This window comes from Alosa pseudoharengus, unplaced genomic scaffold (assembly GCF_046254945.1).
Source record: "Alosa pseudoharengus isolate Yale_2024_CS ecotype anadromous, Long Island Sound unplaced genomic scaffold, YU_APseudo_1.1 YU_APseudo_1.1_scf_7, whole genome shotgun sequence".
NCBI classification, from domain to species: domain Eukaryota; kingdom Metazoa; phylum Chordata; class Actinopteri; order Clupeiformes; family Clupeidae; genus Alosa; species Alosa pseudoharengus.
In genome coordinates, this window is record NW_027468859.1 from 1,902,042 (window position 1) to 1,914,729 (window position 12,688).

Below are 12,688 nucleotides of genomic sequence, written 5' to 3' on the forward strand. Positions count from 1 at the left end.
GTTTGCAATTTCACCTGGCTTTAAAATACCCATTGCCAGTATGCCTCCCTGTCAGAACGTTCTGTCTTCTCGTGGCTGTTCTCGAGTGCGACCTGCCTACCTGCTTGACTGACTGAGTTTTTGCCTGCCTGGTTTTGACCTCAGCCTGCTTTTTCCTCAACTGTGTCTCTGCCTGAAGATTTTGTACTTTTGCACCAGCTGTATCCCACAAGACAGGCTGGTCACACCAGCATGACCAGCTTCCTCAGATGGTCACGCCTGCATATCCAGCTGGTGGCCCAACCAGCTACACCAGCAAAGACCAGCAAGAGCTGGAAGAAAACCTGCAAAGACCAGCTACCAGCATAAGCTGATTTCTAGCGGTTTTTTTTCAGCAGGGCTGTGCCCTGTTTTTCTCCTGACGGTGTTTTGCCCTCTACGACTGTTTTTCCTGAACTGTTTGTGTTCATTTTCTGAAGACTGCTTTCTGTCCCAGTGATTGACCCAGTGTGTGTGTGTGTGTGTGTGTTTCCCTGTGGATTACTCTCAGGACTGTGGAAGCTCTGTTTTTTTGTCTCTGCTAATAAACCTTCATCCTCTGAGCCAATTCTAGGTGTTTGTCTTATCTGAACCTGAGTCCCTTTTTCTGAAAACGTGTGCGTGCGTGTGTTTTCTATGAGTACTCTTCAGAGTGGGACCCGTTTTCAAAACTGTGCAACTCACCGAGTGGTTAGTGGTGTTTGTTGATGTTCCAAAAAAAGTAGCATAGTGAAATACAGTTTCTGTCGTGTTTTATTTATCATTTTGTAAAATCCCATTGATTTCTGTCGGAAGACTCATTGCACGTTGATATTACTGCGCCACCGTCTATGCTTCAGGCTCAAATATTGAGCGGAAGTTTATAAGCGATAAATCATAATTGAAATCATACATTGCGCCGATATATTTGATTTTAATAATCAACGAACACCACTAACCACTCGGTGAGTTGCACAGTTTTGAAAACCAACGTTAAGGGTTGTTTCAAGGACATGTTCGTGCATGCCTGTAGGCAGCCACTCTGAAGCAGTAAAGGCGATTCAAAACGAGTCAGAAGAGTCGAGACAGGACCAATCGTCAACATTTCGGTGTCCAAAGTCGGCCTTGCAGCTGCGAGATAAGGCGTAAACATGGGCAAGCTCTACTCAAAACAACCAGTAGGAGAGAAAACAATATGTAACCCATGAACGATGTATGACCTGTGATCATTGTGTACACCCCTGAGCTTTCTGTAAACAAAGGTGCCCTGCCACACAAAACCGTTTTTACTTGTATTTTTTTAAACATGTTAGGTCCATATGTGTTTGTGCTGTCGCGAATGTGAAAATTAACAGCTAACTCCTCTGTCAGCTCTAGCCACTGAATTTCCCTCACGGGATAAAAAAGAGAATTACTTTTTTCTTAAGAAATAAGCAGAGAAATTAGGCCAATTGCAAAAGCTCTTCAGATTGACGTGGAATTGATGAGCTCATTACTATTCATGAGCTCGCCCAGTTGAGACCGTGCCCACAAAATTCGTTTAGCTCTGACAGTTTTCGTAGGCCTATGCAAGAATGGCTGAATGTCAACGCACTTGTGCACTATGCACAAATAGAACTTCAACAATGCATTTTGCCCAAGAACCCAAACTTGAGGATCATATGGCTTCAGTTTATTTTTTGGAACAATGCCACAGGCTTTGCAAAAAGGTTGCTGTTGAAGCCTGGAGCAGTAGGCTACCATCGCAGTCTACGACGAGTGCCTGTAAGTAAAACATAATTGTCAACTCAAGGAAGTGCTATGTTATACAGGTTTAATGAAATCGCTAGCCTAGCAGGTTTTATTTATGCACATTTGGACGGTGTCATCCCTATGTTCCCCAGGTCCTATGTTCCCCGCTCGGGGTTAGGATTAGGGTTATGGTTAGGGTTTTGAAAAAGGGTCCTATGTTCCCCGGTCCCATTCAAAGCGGGGAACAGGACCCGGGGAACATAGGTACGCTCCCATTTGGACAATGCTAGCACTCGCTAGCCAAGGTAAGTTCATGCCATGAAGCTAAAATTAGTTGATAACGGTTGTCATGTTATGGACGAAACCTACTAGCTGTTAGCCAATCAGAGTCAAGCAGTTTAGCTCGTTGAATATTAATGAGAACTGGCACAAATCGAGCCGAGTCTTCATGCAGGCTTTATATACCACGCTAGAATGACTTGAAACAAGGTAACCAAGGCATGTTTTCCACAAAACATGTTACAGAGTCCATGGTAGAACTTAAGACAACGATGTTGTGGGCCCTTTGGAAAACACATGGAAAATAGAAATTTCCAATGTGTTCGCCTACGTGGTTTGTAAAGGACTCGATGCTCATCGAGTCTGCAACCACCCCGGGTTTGCTGGTGGACGACAAGTCGTCCAAAGGAATGGCAAAATTCCTTCGGTACACGTCCTTGAGAAGGATCAATATAAGCTCCTTCCCCATCACTGCCTGGCCAGCCGACAGCGAGTCTGAAAAGAGAAAGATTCTGTCTCTTTGAATGAGTTCCGAGACAAACACCACCAGGGGCGGAGGGACCATCCCAGTGGGGCGCCAGACCCAAAAACCCCCGGGTCCTTGTTACACTCTTTACGTTAGTGGAGCTCGTGCCCAGGCTCACACTAAATGGGCGGGAGGTTGAGGACCGTGGCTGGCCGTGGAAATATTCTTCCAGAGCCAACTCGCTCTGGAAGGCCTCCCACGTCTGGTCGTAACCGCCCATGTGTCTGGAAGATTGGTAAAGGTTCCTGAGCTTTTCGCACAGGTACCGTACCACGCCCAGGGTCACCGTGTGCAGTCCCTGCCCTTCGATATCACAGAAGGGCAACAACAGCATGGCCTCCCTGGAAAGCAAGGCATGAAGGCCCTCCATGTGAAAGAACGAGGCCGCATCCAACAGTTCGGGGATGCCCCGTTCTGCCCCGAACTGGAGCACTACCTGGTTCGGGTGCAAAACACCACAGCCTGCAATTACTGCCGTAACCGGATGTTTAAAAAAAGGCACCTGGTGGGTGTGGGGTGAATCGCAATAAAACTGAATATGATTCAGTTTTGGCTCCTCTGGCTGCTTGACGACCAAAGGGCCGAGGTCCAGCTCCCTGGAGTCCAGATTTGATTGGAAATTGGCCGATTCGTGCATAGAAAGATTCGTGTACATGTGGCCCCTAGGCCCAGTCACCTTCTCCAGCCCATACCTGGACCAGGTCAGGTGCGTGAGGGAGCCTAGGGATCCCACCGGATTTGCCCAGATCGACATGGCGGCACGAACGCTTACGCTCACCACCTCGGGCAAGTCCACAATGTCGGACAGGTTCAACGGTGCCGGGTCTTTTTGGCCGAACAACCCTAGGGTCAAAATGACCTCGACACCATCGGGCAAACTGGTCATGTCGATTGCTCTGTCCAACAGAGTCAGGACGAACATTTGGTCCGGCGGACACACGGCCATATACGTGAGGTCTGCCCCATTCCTTTGGAATGTGGGCATGGCCTTTTGAAAGGAGTTAAGCTCCTTTATTTGGTCCCTGAAATTAGCGACCACATCACGGTAAATTTCAACAATCATGTCCCTAGCAGCCTGATCAGAGGCAAACCTGTGTGACGGAACCTTTTTCTCAAACGGCACCACCGACAGCACCAGGTGCCAACCCCCGTCCACATGTGCCACCCTGACCCCATGGCACTTTGAAAAGTAATAATATAAGCTCAGATAATTTGGCTAAAGTCGAATTTCAAATCTCACACAGAACCCACCAAACGAGTTTGCAACGTTCAAGCACAGCCTACTACTAGCAAACAAACCATGGCATGTCTTGCCATATACCTAGCCATAGCAAACATTGCAAATGTACCATTATTCCCAGATAGCAAAATCAGATTGGCAGATAGCAGACCGCTGGTGGTGGACCACCATCTCTTTAAATTGAACTTGTCATAAATATTAAGAAAAGTTAATAAAATTATATATGGAGTATAACTGAACAAATGTAAAAGATTGTAGACCAATAGTGGCAAAATATTGGGCAATTTGTCTGCAACCCACCAGCGGACCGCCAGCTATGCCCCTAATGGACCGACAGTGGTCCGCAAGCCTCTTGCTATCTGGGATTAGTACGTTACTAGGTCACTACAATATTGTCAATAATCGACTGATAATAACAAAAACTATAGCTTTGCACAATTAACTTACAAATATTGCATATAGCAATAATAAGCTCAGATAACGTTTGGCTAAAGTCGAATTTCAAATCTCACACAGAGCCCACCAAACGAAATTGCAACATTGAATCACAGCCTACTGCTAGCAAACCATGGCATGTCTTGGCATGTAGGCTCCCTAGCCATAGCAAACATTGTAAATTGTGTTGCATTTACTATTAGTACGTTATTCGGTTACTACAATATTTTGTCAATAATTGACTGAAAATAACAAACTTTCAACTTACCTCAATATGCTTTTTCAAATTAGATGGCGAGTTTTTGAACGCCATTAGCTCATGATACTTAGGTGCACAGCGCATTCAGAATGAGTTGTTTTTGCATCCAACCATATCGAAAAATTCTTCCAGGTACGGCCAGGGATGTATAAGGGTTTGTTGGTCTTTCTGGCTACCAACCTGCTCGCTGGTGATTGGTTGGGAAATTTCCATTTCGCTCGAGGTCTCTGCCACAGACATCTTCACACTTGGCTATCCTTGCTGGAGTGTGACGTGATTTGTGTCATGTGCAGGTGCGATGGATCATATACAAACCAATAGGGTGTCGGTATGGTATCATATACAAACCAATAGGGTGTCGGTATAGCCTAGAAATCTAGACGCACCCTAGCGGCAGAAAATGAATTCGCTCAGCCTGTATGTCTAGTATCAAACCATAGGAATTTCTATTGGCTGACGCCGTGGACTTCATCCAATCACAGCGCTCTATTTTGTTAGAGTCTTAAGGCGGGCTTAACAGGATAACGACAGTCCTGCGACGGTGAACAAGGAAGGTGGCTATGGCGAACGAAGAGCGGTTGTTGAAATCGGCGTTGGCGTCAACTTTGGAGGAGTTGGACTTGTGCAAAGTAGAGCAACACAATGCACTTAAGTCATTCCTTTCGAAGAAGGATGTATTTGCCGTTTTGCCGACCGGATACGGATATGGTCGTAGCGCTTGCCTATTGCATGCCTAGGCAGTTTGAAAGACAATTCTCTGCCCGCCCCTTGGATTAAGCAGGTGAATGATTCGATTCCAGACTATACATTTCAATGATATAGGATGGCCCGCCAGGCTAGTGTCGGTATGGTATCATATACAAACCAATAGGATGTCGGTATGGTATGTTTTTACTTCTCATCCAACCACAATCAAATTCACTCTATCCGGATGGCGCAATTTATCTGGATAGGTTTTTTTTTAACGATAGGAATGAAAACAAGCCGAAATAAAATAGAAGTAACGAGGCTATTTTTAAAATGTAAGGAGTAGAAAGTACAGATAATTGTGTGGAAAAGTAAGGAGTAGAAGTAAAAAGTAAGCTGAAAAATAATTACTCCAGTAAAGTATAGATACCCAAAATGTCTACTTAAGTAAGTTAAAGTATTTGTACTTTGTTACTTAACACTTCTGGCCTTGGTACTGATCGCCTGTCTGATAAGGTGGAACATTCATACCTGTCTCAGGTTAGTGGAACATGCATACCTGTCTCAGGTGAGTGGAACATGCATATCTGTCTCAGGTGGTCAGATTGGGTGGAACATGCATACCTGTCTCAGGTGAGTGGAACATACATACCTGTAGTCTGAGCGAATTAGCATAGAAAAGGTTCAAAGGTGGAAGTTAATACAGCAAAAGCATATTTGGTATCATTTGAATCATAATTTTCTGTAGATTAAGAATTTGTGGTGCCTACTGCGCAGATTTGTACTGGAAAAAATATATAGGGCTTTGAATGGAGCATGGCACAATGATTTTTGGCCCAAAAACGTATGTTAGTACATCTTGATATTAGCTGATATCTCTTAAGCCAATTGAAAGATATTCATCAAACTTGGTCTCCTTACCCACTATAAGTTGTCAAAGAACTGGCAAGACAATTTAGGTCTTGAGGTCAAAGGTCAAGGTTACAAGGGGTCACACAAATAACTCACATGCAGTATTTGGTTCATATCTCCAAAGCAGACTGTTGGATCTTCATTAACTCTAGTACATTTATTGTCTATACAAGTTAGATGAACTTAGGGACTCAGGGCCATGGGGTCAAAGGTTAAGGTCAGTTTCATCCCCTGACATACAAGGTTATAGATGGTGGAGACATGCTAATCAACATGCCATGTTCAATTCAATTACTGTAAATATAGTGATTTTTTTTTTTTATGTTGCACAACATAGACTTGGTTGTTTTTGACATGGGGAGTCCCTATCTACAGCACAATGAGTTTAATACCCCTCCTTTATATATAAGAATCAGATTGCAATTACTAGGCAAATGTGCTTAGCAGTTACATACAGTAACAGTGAAATACTTCCACTAGCATAGTCATGACCTGACCAATATCTCTTTCAATATTGCCCTTGCAGTCCTTTCCACAGTACAAGCAGTGCTACTTCCAGCTGTAAATTATAGCTTTCTGTGCTGTTGTGACTTTCCATAAGTTAGTATGCTATAGCTTTCTGTGCTGTTGTGACTTTCCATAAGTTAGTAAGATAGTTTTCCCTTCATGGACAAGGTGTTGTCCACTTTCTCCTGGCAATTTCTGTGACCCTGAAGACTAGCATTGTCTTCCAGTTTTGATGTTAGTAATGTGGCATGTCCGTTGTTATCTGTTCAGTTGAAGTTAGGGGTGGGCAAAAAATAATATCTAAATATTTTGGATAGCTCCGTTGAACAGTGTATTTTTCGTGTTTAAGAACTAAAAAAGTTGATTTGAAATGTCGGGTAGCCTAAATTATAGCGTGTGCATCTCAGAGGAAGAGATTTTGGAGAGAGAGGATTTAACCTACATGTAGGTGATGATTATTTGTGTCTGGTGGTAATTAGACTTGAGTATGGATACCTACGAATTGTTTTGAATAAAAAAAAAAGATAAGACAACAAATGAAATGTGACCCTGCAACCAGTCGTTTTGGTAAAATTTACAAAATTAAGTTATTGTACTCACACGAACGGCCATAAACTAAGCTTTCCAACAATATGTATATTATTATATGTTATATAGCAGCCATCACCAAATGGCGGACCGCGGTCCGAGTCCGGACCGTGACGTGATCCTATCCGGAACCAGACCATAATAGCCTAATTTAGATTTTCACGTAAGATTTCAAAGCTGCGCTAAATGTTTAGTTGGTTAGGATAACAGCATTTACTTCAGGAGCTTCAGGAACCATCATTTCGCTTGCTGCTACTCAGCCAGTGAAATCTGTGAATTCTGATAAAGTCGAGTCAGTGAGTAAAGTAGCCTAGGCCTACTATGGAGAAGAGACCGAGCCTGAAACGAGCGAGGAGAGAAGACGGGACGAGAAACAATCAGATGGATATCTAAGTTAACGATAGGTAAGTTATTTTCAAATCATCGATTGCTCAAAGAGGAGAAAGCTAGCGATAACAGAGCCTTATATAACGATACGGGGGCAACTCCACGCAAAACTGTCACGTCCGTAACGCCAACTAAATATGGATGTGACAGTTTTGCGCGGTATTGCCCTGGACCTCTTCTATAGCCTATATTCTGAGATAGGTGATTTTAAGCGCCAATTTGAAACACCTCTACTAGACAAAGCATATATTTTGAGCAAGCATAGGCCCATTTAACAGTGAACTGAGACCACAGAATATTTTACGATTTAAGAAGGCAATATGATTGATCCACCACAATCTAGTTAAGCCTATGCATTCACTGCCCAACAACGTGATATTCCTGGGTTTCCAGGATTTCGGGTCAACATAAAAAAAAAACAAAAAAAAATAAATTAAACTTGCTGATTAATGGGTTCAAGGAACCAGCTGCGGAATATCCATCTTTGTCTCAGCTCAAATTTTATTTTAAGTTCACGTTTAGATCTTAAAAATAGCCAAGGCTTCTCAGTTTTTCTCCCCAATTAGGCTATTCGTATCTTGCCTTATTTCTCCTCATTTCGAATGTTGCCTTTTAGGCTACTTATTTTATTTCACATTAAACATTAGGCCTAGGCCTACAATCTTCTATTTCTTGAATTTCCCCTTGGGGATCAATAAAGTATCTATCTATCTATCTATCTATCTATCTATCTACAACTAAGGCTCCATCCATCCATCCTAATATTATACATAGGCCTACATACATATACATAGCCTGAAAACGCACGTTAATTCAGATGGGCTATCCATCCCATAGCCTACAGACTGTAGGCCTAACCTATGCCTATAAATAATTTCTTATCAAAAATATTTCTGGATACGTGCTAAACTCCTTACCTGGTTGTAGCCTAAGTTTTATCCATATGGAGATCTTCAAAGGCTTGCGCTATAATTCCAACCCTGTTTATAAACGAACCTGTCTGTTGCTGACAAGGCCTATCTCAAATTTCCCGTTTAACTCTTCTACATAGAATAGGCTATAATTGCGCAAACATTTCAAATCCCGACTTTAAAACGACAAGGCGTGGACAGGCAAAATAGGCTATTACGCGTAGGCTACAAACAATTTCCCAATCAGTTTCAGTAGCCTACGCTACGAGCTGGCCTAAGATCTGAAGTGGCAGACGGATAGGTTACATTACAACAGCAAGACAAAATATACACATTTGGACCAAAGGTCCATTTATTCGTTGTTTTTTTTTTCAAACTGCAGAAATCAAATTATTAGGCTGTTATATAGAGAACGGAAAAAAAACGTTATTAACCGGTTTTGTGGATTTCAGAATAACGTTTCTGTTCCGGAACAGTTGAAGACCATTTTGTTTTATAACGGCAGACTGTCGATGTAAATGTCTGTGTTGATAATTTTATTTCTAACATTATTCTATCCTTGCATTTCAATGATCGCATAACATTTTAAGGGACTAGTTTCTCAGCAGCGGTTAGTAGTACTGCGTCGAAAAGTAAACAGAGAAGCGCACTCCAATCGTGGAAAATGTCTACCCTTGAAATCTGAAATCTTGAAATTAAGGCTTTTATTGTCAGTATGCATTTTGGGTAATGTGGTGATTTTATCTAGACATAATAATACTTGTGTGTGTGCATGCTGGTTTATTAGAAACATTCCATTTACTATAAGAATATTGTTTGTGCAACTGTTATGCAGTATTTACTGGAAGTCATGAGACTGAACTGTCAAAGGCTACGAGTGAAAGTAAACAAAACAGGGCCTGGGAGAGAAAGGTACTTACCAGAAGGGCATAAATAGAAGGGGCTAGCAGAAGAGGAGATGCAGGGACCTTCCAGAGAGAGGAAGTGAAACCAAAGATGAAGTGACACATAGAACCAAATCAAAACATACCCTGCCTGGCAACAGATTACACATAGAACCTAGCTACATGTCTTCTGCCTAGCAACACACATTTTTTAATGTGCAAATGAGAAAGGCTTTCCACCAATATCTCAGGTCCCAAAACGTTCTGATTGGCTAAAAGGGGCCTGGTGACGTTCCTGGTGATAGGAACGCCTCCCCGGCCCCTAGGAGCATAAAAGACAGAGCTCAGACACATTCAGATCAGATCTCATCGGGGTAGCAACTGCAACTCATCACTCTATTGCCTGACGGTTCAGTCCTGACGCTGTTTGGATTGTATTCTCACTGCAATACGGTGAATAAAGGATCAACAGTCTTCAGCATTTCTCGTCTTGGTGTTCTCCTGCGGGTCTTTGACATCAGAGTGCTAGTTGGATTGGAGCTTTCGGGAAGTGGATGATTTCCACGACAGTAACCAAAAGTCCTATGGGGAGTTTCCATTGGGTATTTTACAAAACACATGAGCATACCATAATAATGGTCTAAATTACTAATTTTTCATTTTATTTTGATCTACTTTTGCACACGGCTTCACAAGACCTGGTCTAGACACAAAAATGCCCATTCCATAGGAAGTTAAAACATTACAAATCGATTTTACAAATTAGTCTAGTCTACCCTATTTTATATAATGTTAGTCTGTAATAGTGTGTGTCTCAAGCAAGTTTCACCTGGTTTGGTTCAACAAATATTCAAACTTATCATCTTTATTCTAATACTATGCCTACTATGTCTTCATGTCCAATAGGCCTGAAATCTTCAGAAATGTCTGAACTTCAGGCACAGAGAAAAAAGAAAGAAAGAAAACTCATGTACATTGCTTAGGAGGAGAGGAGGGCCATGCTGAAGCATGCTGCCAAACAGTGCAACGGGCCCCTCACACTTAAGGAGAAATAGGAGAAGAAGACACTTTTTTTATATTCACTTATTTTTATCATACATATGATATTTTTGGCCACAACACATTTTTTATTGATTTTATAGTTTGTTTTCTTTGTAAATCTCTGGTTTTGGGCCATTTCATACTCCGTGGAAGCTATTGTCACTTTGCGTACCCTTCTCACCTTTTTCACCCCTGACCAGTTTGCATGCCTGATAGTGGGTTTGTTAACAGGTGATGAGACAGGCCACAGACAGGAAATAGACCAGTTTTATGAATGGTGCAATGCAAATTCCTTGATTTTAAATATTCTGAAAACAAAAGAAATGGTAATTAATTTTAGGAAAAGGCCCCCACTTAAACCAGTCTCTGTACATGGGAGTGATATTGACATGGTAGAAGAATATAAGTACTTAGGTACTATCATTGACAATAAGCTCACATGGAAGGCAAACACTCTAGCAAGATACACAAAGGCACAACAAAGATTTTTATTATTTTTTAATTGCGTAGCTTTAAGGCCGATACAGTGATTTTGAGGCTGTTTTATTTAACTTTTATACAGAGTGTTGTGACCTTTGCAATTCAGTGTTGGGGGGGTGTTTTTTCTGTTCAAAACAGGAATATGATGGATATAATTACAAAACTAGGCAGGAAAATAACTGGATCAGAAGTGAAAAGTATCATGCAGATTTCTGACGAATACACCATTAATTTGGTTTTGAAGATACTAGATGATCCATCCCACCCCCTCTTATCTGAGTACTCTTCAGGACTTCGCTATAGAATGCCGGGGTCATCCCTATGTTCCCCGGGTCCTATGTTCCCCGCTGCTTTCAAGTAGACTGCAGCAGCACGGCAAGGCGTGGGTTGTTGTTGCTCCGTGCCCACACTTTGTTTGTGATGAGGGAAGGAGAGGGGGCGCCGCGAACTGAAGTTCTTTGCACAGAGGCGCAGTGCGGAGCCCAGTGTGATATAGTCACAATTTATTTAATTGTAACAGTAGCTGCTTGAAAAGACAGTGGCGTGAGAGTGGTGAAGTTAATCAAAACCCGGCCCTTAAAAGCGCGTCTATTCTCCACACTTTGCGAAGAGATGGTAGCTGACCAAAAGGCTGTACTGTTTCACAGCGAGGCAAGGTGGCTTTCCCGAGGTAAAGTGCTGTTTCGCGCGTGTTTGAGCTCCGAGTCGCCTCTTCTTGGAGGAAGAGCACATGTTTGAATCTGCAAGCACGTTCACTAATAAACATTTCTTGACGAAGCTGGCCTATCTTAGCGATATATTTGATATATCTTAGCGATACATTTAAGTTAAATGTCCAGTTACAAGGCAAAGACAAGCACCTACCTCACCTAGCAAATAAGATTACTGCATTCACCAAAAAAACTTCAGGCGCCTCGATCGCGACAGTATTATGCCTTTGAGATTTCAGAGCGAAATCGCTGAAACGTCTGATTGGGAGGCACTCTTGTGATCCCATGTATTAAACAGTAGGCCTACATCACATCCCTGCAAAGTTTATTTCAAACATATTTCCCAACCAGCAGTGCTCAGTATGACTGGATTATGGATCCATTTAATGCAGCATGTTGGCATTTCATTGAATATATTGTACAATGCTGTGTATAATGGCCTATGCTTCCTAATATGTTGCTGGAAAACAGAAATATGTGTGTTATGTATTTATTTATTATTCTATCTGCAACACCAGCTGATTTTAACTCTGTTGAAGAGGATATATTTAGAACTTGTCATTATTTCAATAAATTTGTCAATTTTAAGTTTGACCTACCACTTTCTTAGAGCGATGAGGGACAGGTGGGGCTCGAGAATGCCCCCTCAAAGTGGGGAATGAAAGAAAAAGTTTGAGAACCACTGATCTAGTTTGTACCACAGTCACGATTTGGGTCGCGATAGTCTGTCATTTTTAAAAAGTGGGTCCCCAGAAAAAAAGTTTGAGAAACACTGGTTTAGCCGAGTCTGCATGGCTTCAGTCCCAAGTTTGTCATTATCTTTGCACTTGGCATGTCATTGTTGATTCTTACTGTACAAGAGGTGAAGGAGGTGATCTAAAATAGCCTTTGGTTGAGCTGTCGGAAGAATGGTATTAATTTTAATGGAACAAAGAGATATCAAACTATACTGGGCTGTAGACCCAAAGGGACATTTTTGGATTATTGACGAGTCAGACCAAAGGGGCTTCGGAGCAACGCGCAGTCCCCCCTGCAACGTGCCAGCGAACGGAAAAATGAACAAAACAAACCAATTAAATATCAACTTAAAAAGGCATGTAGTTGTAGCGTGTTT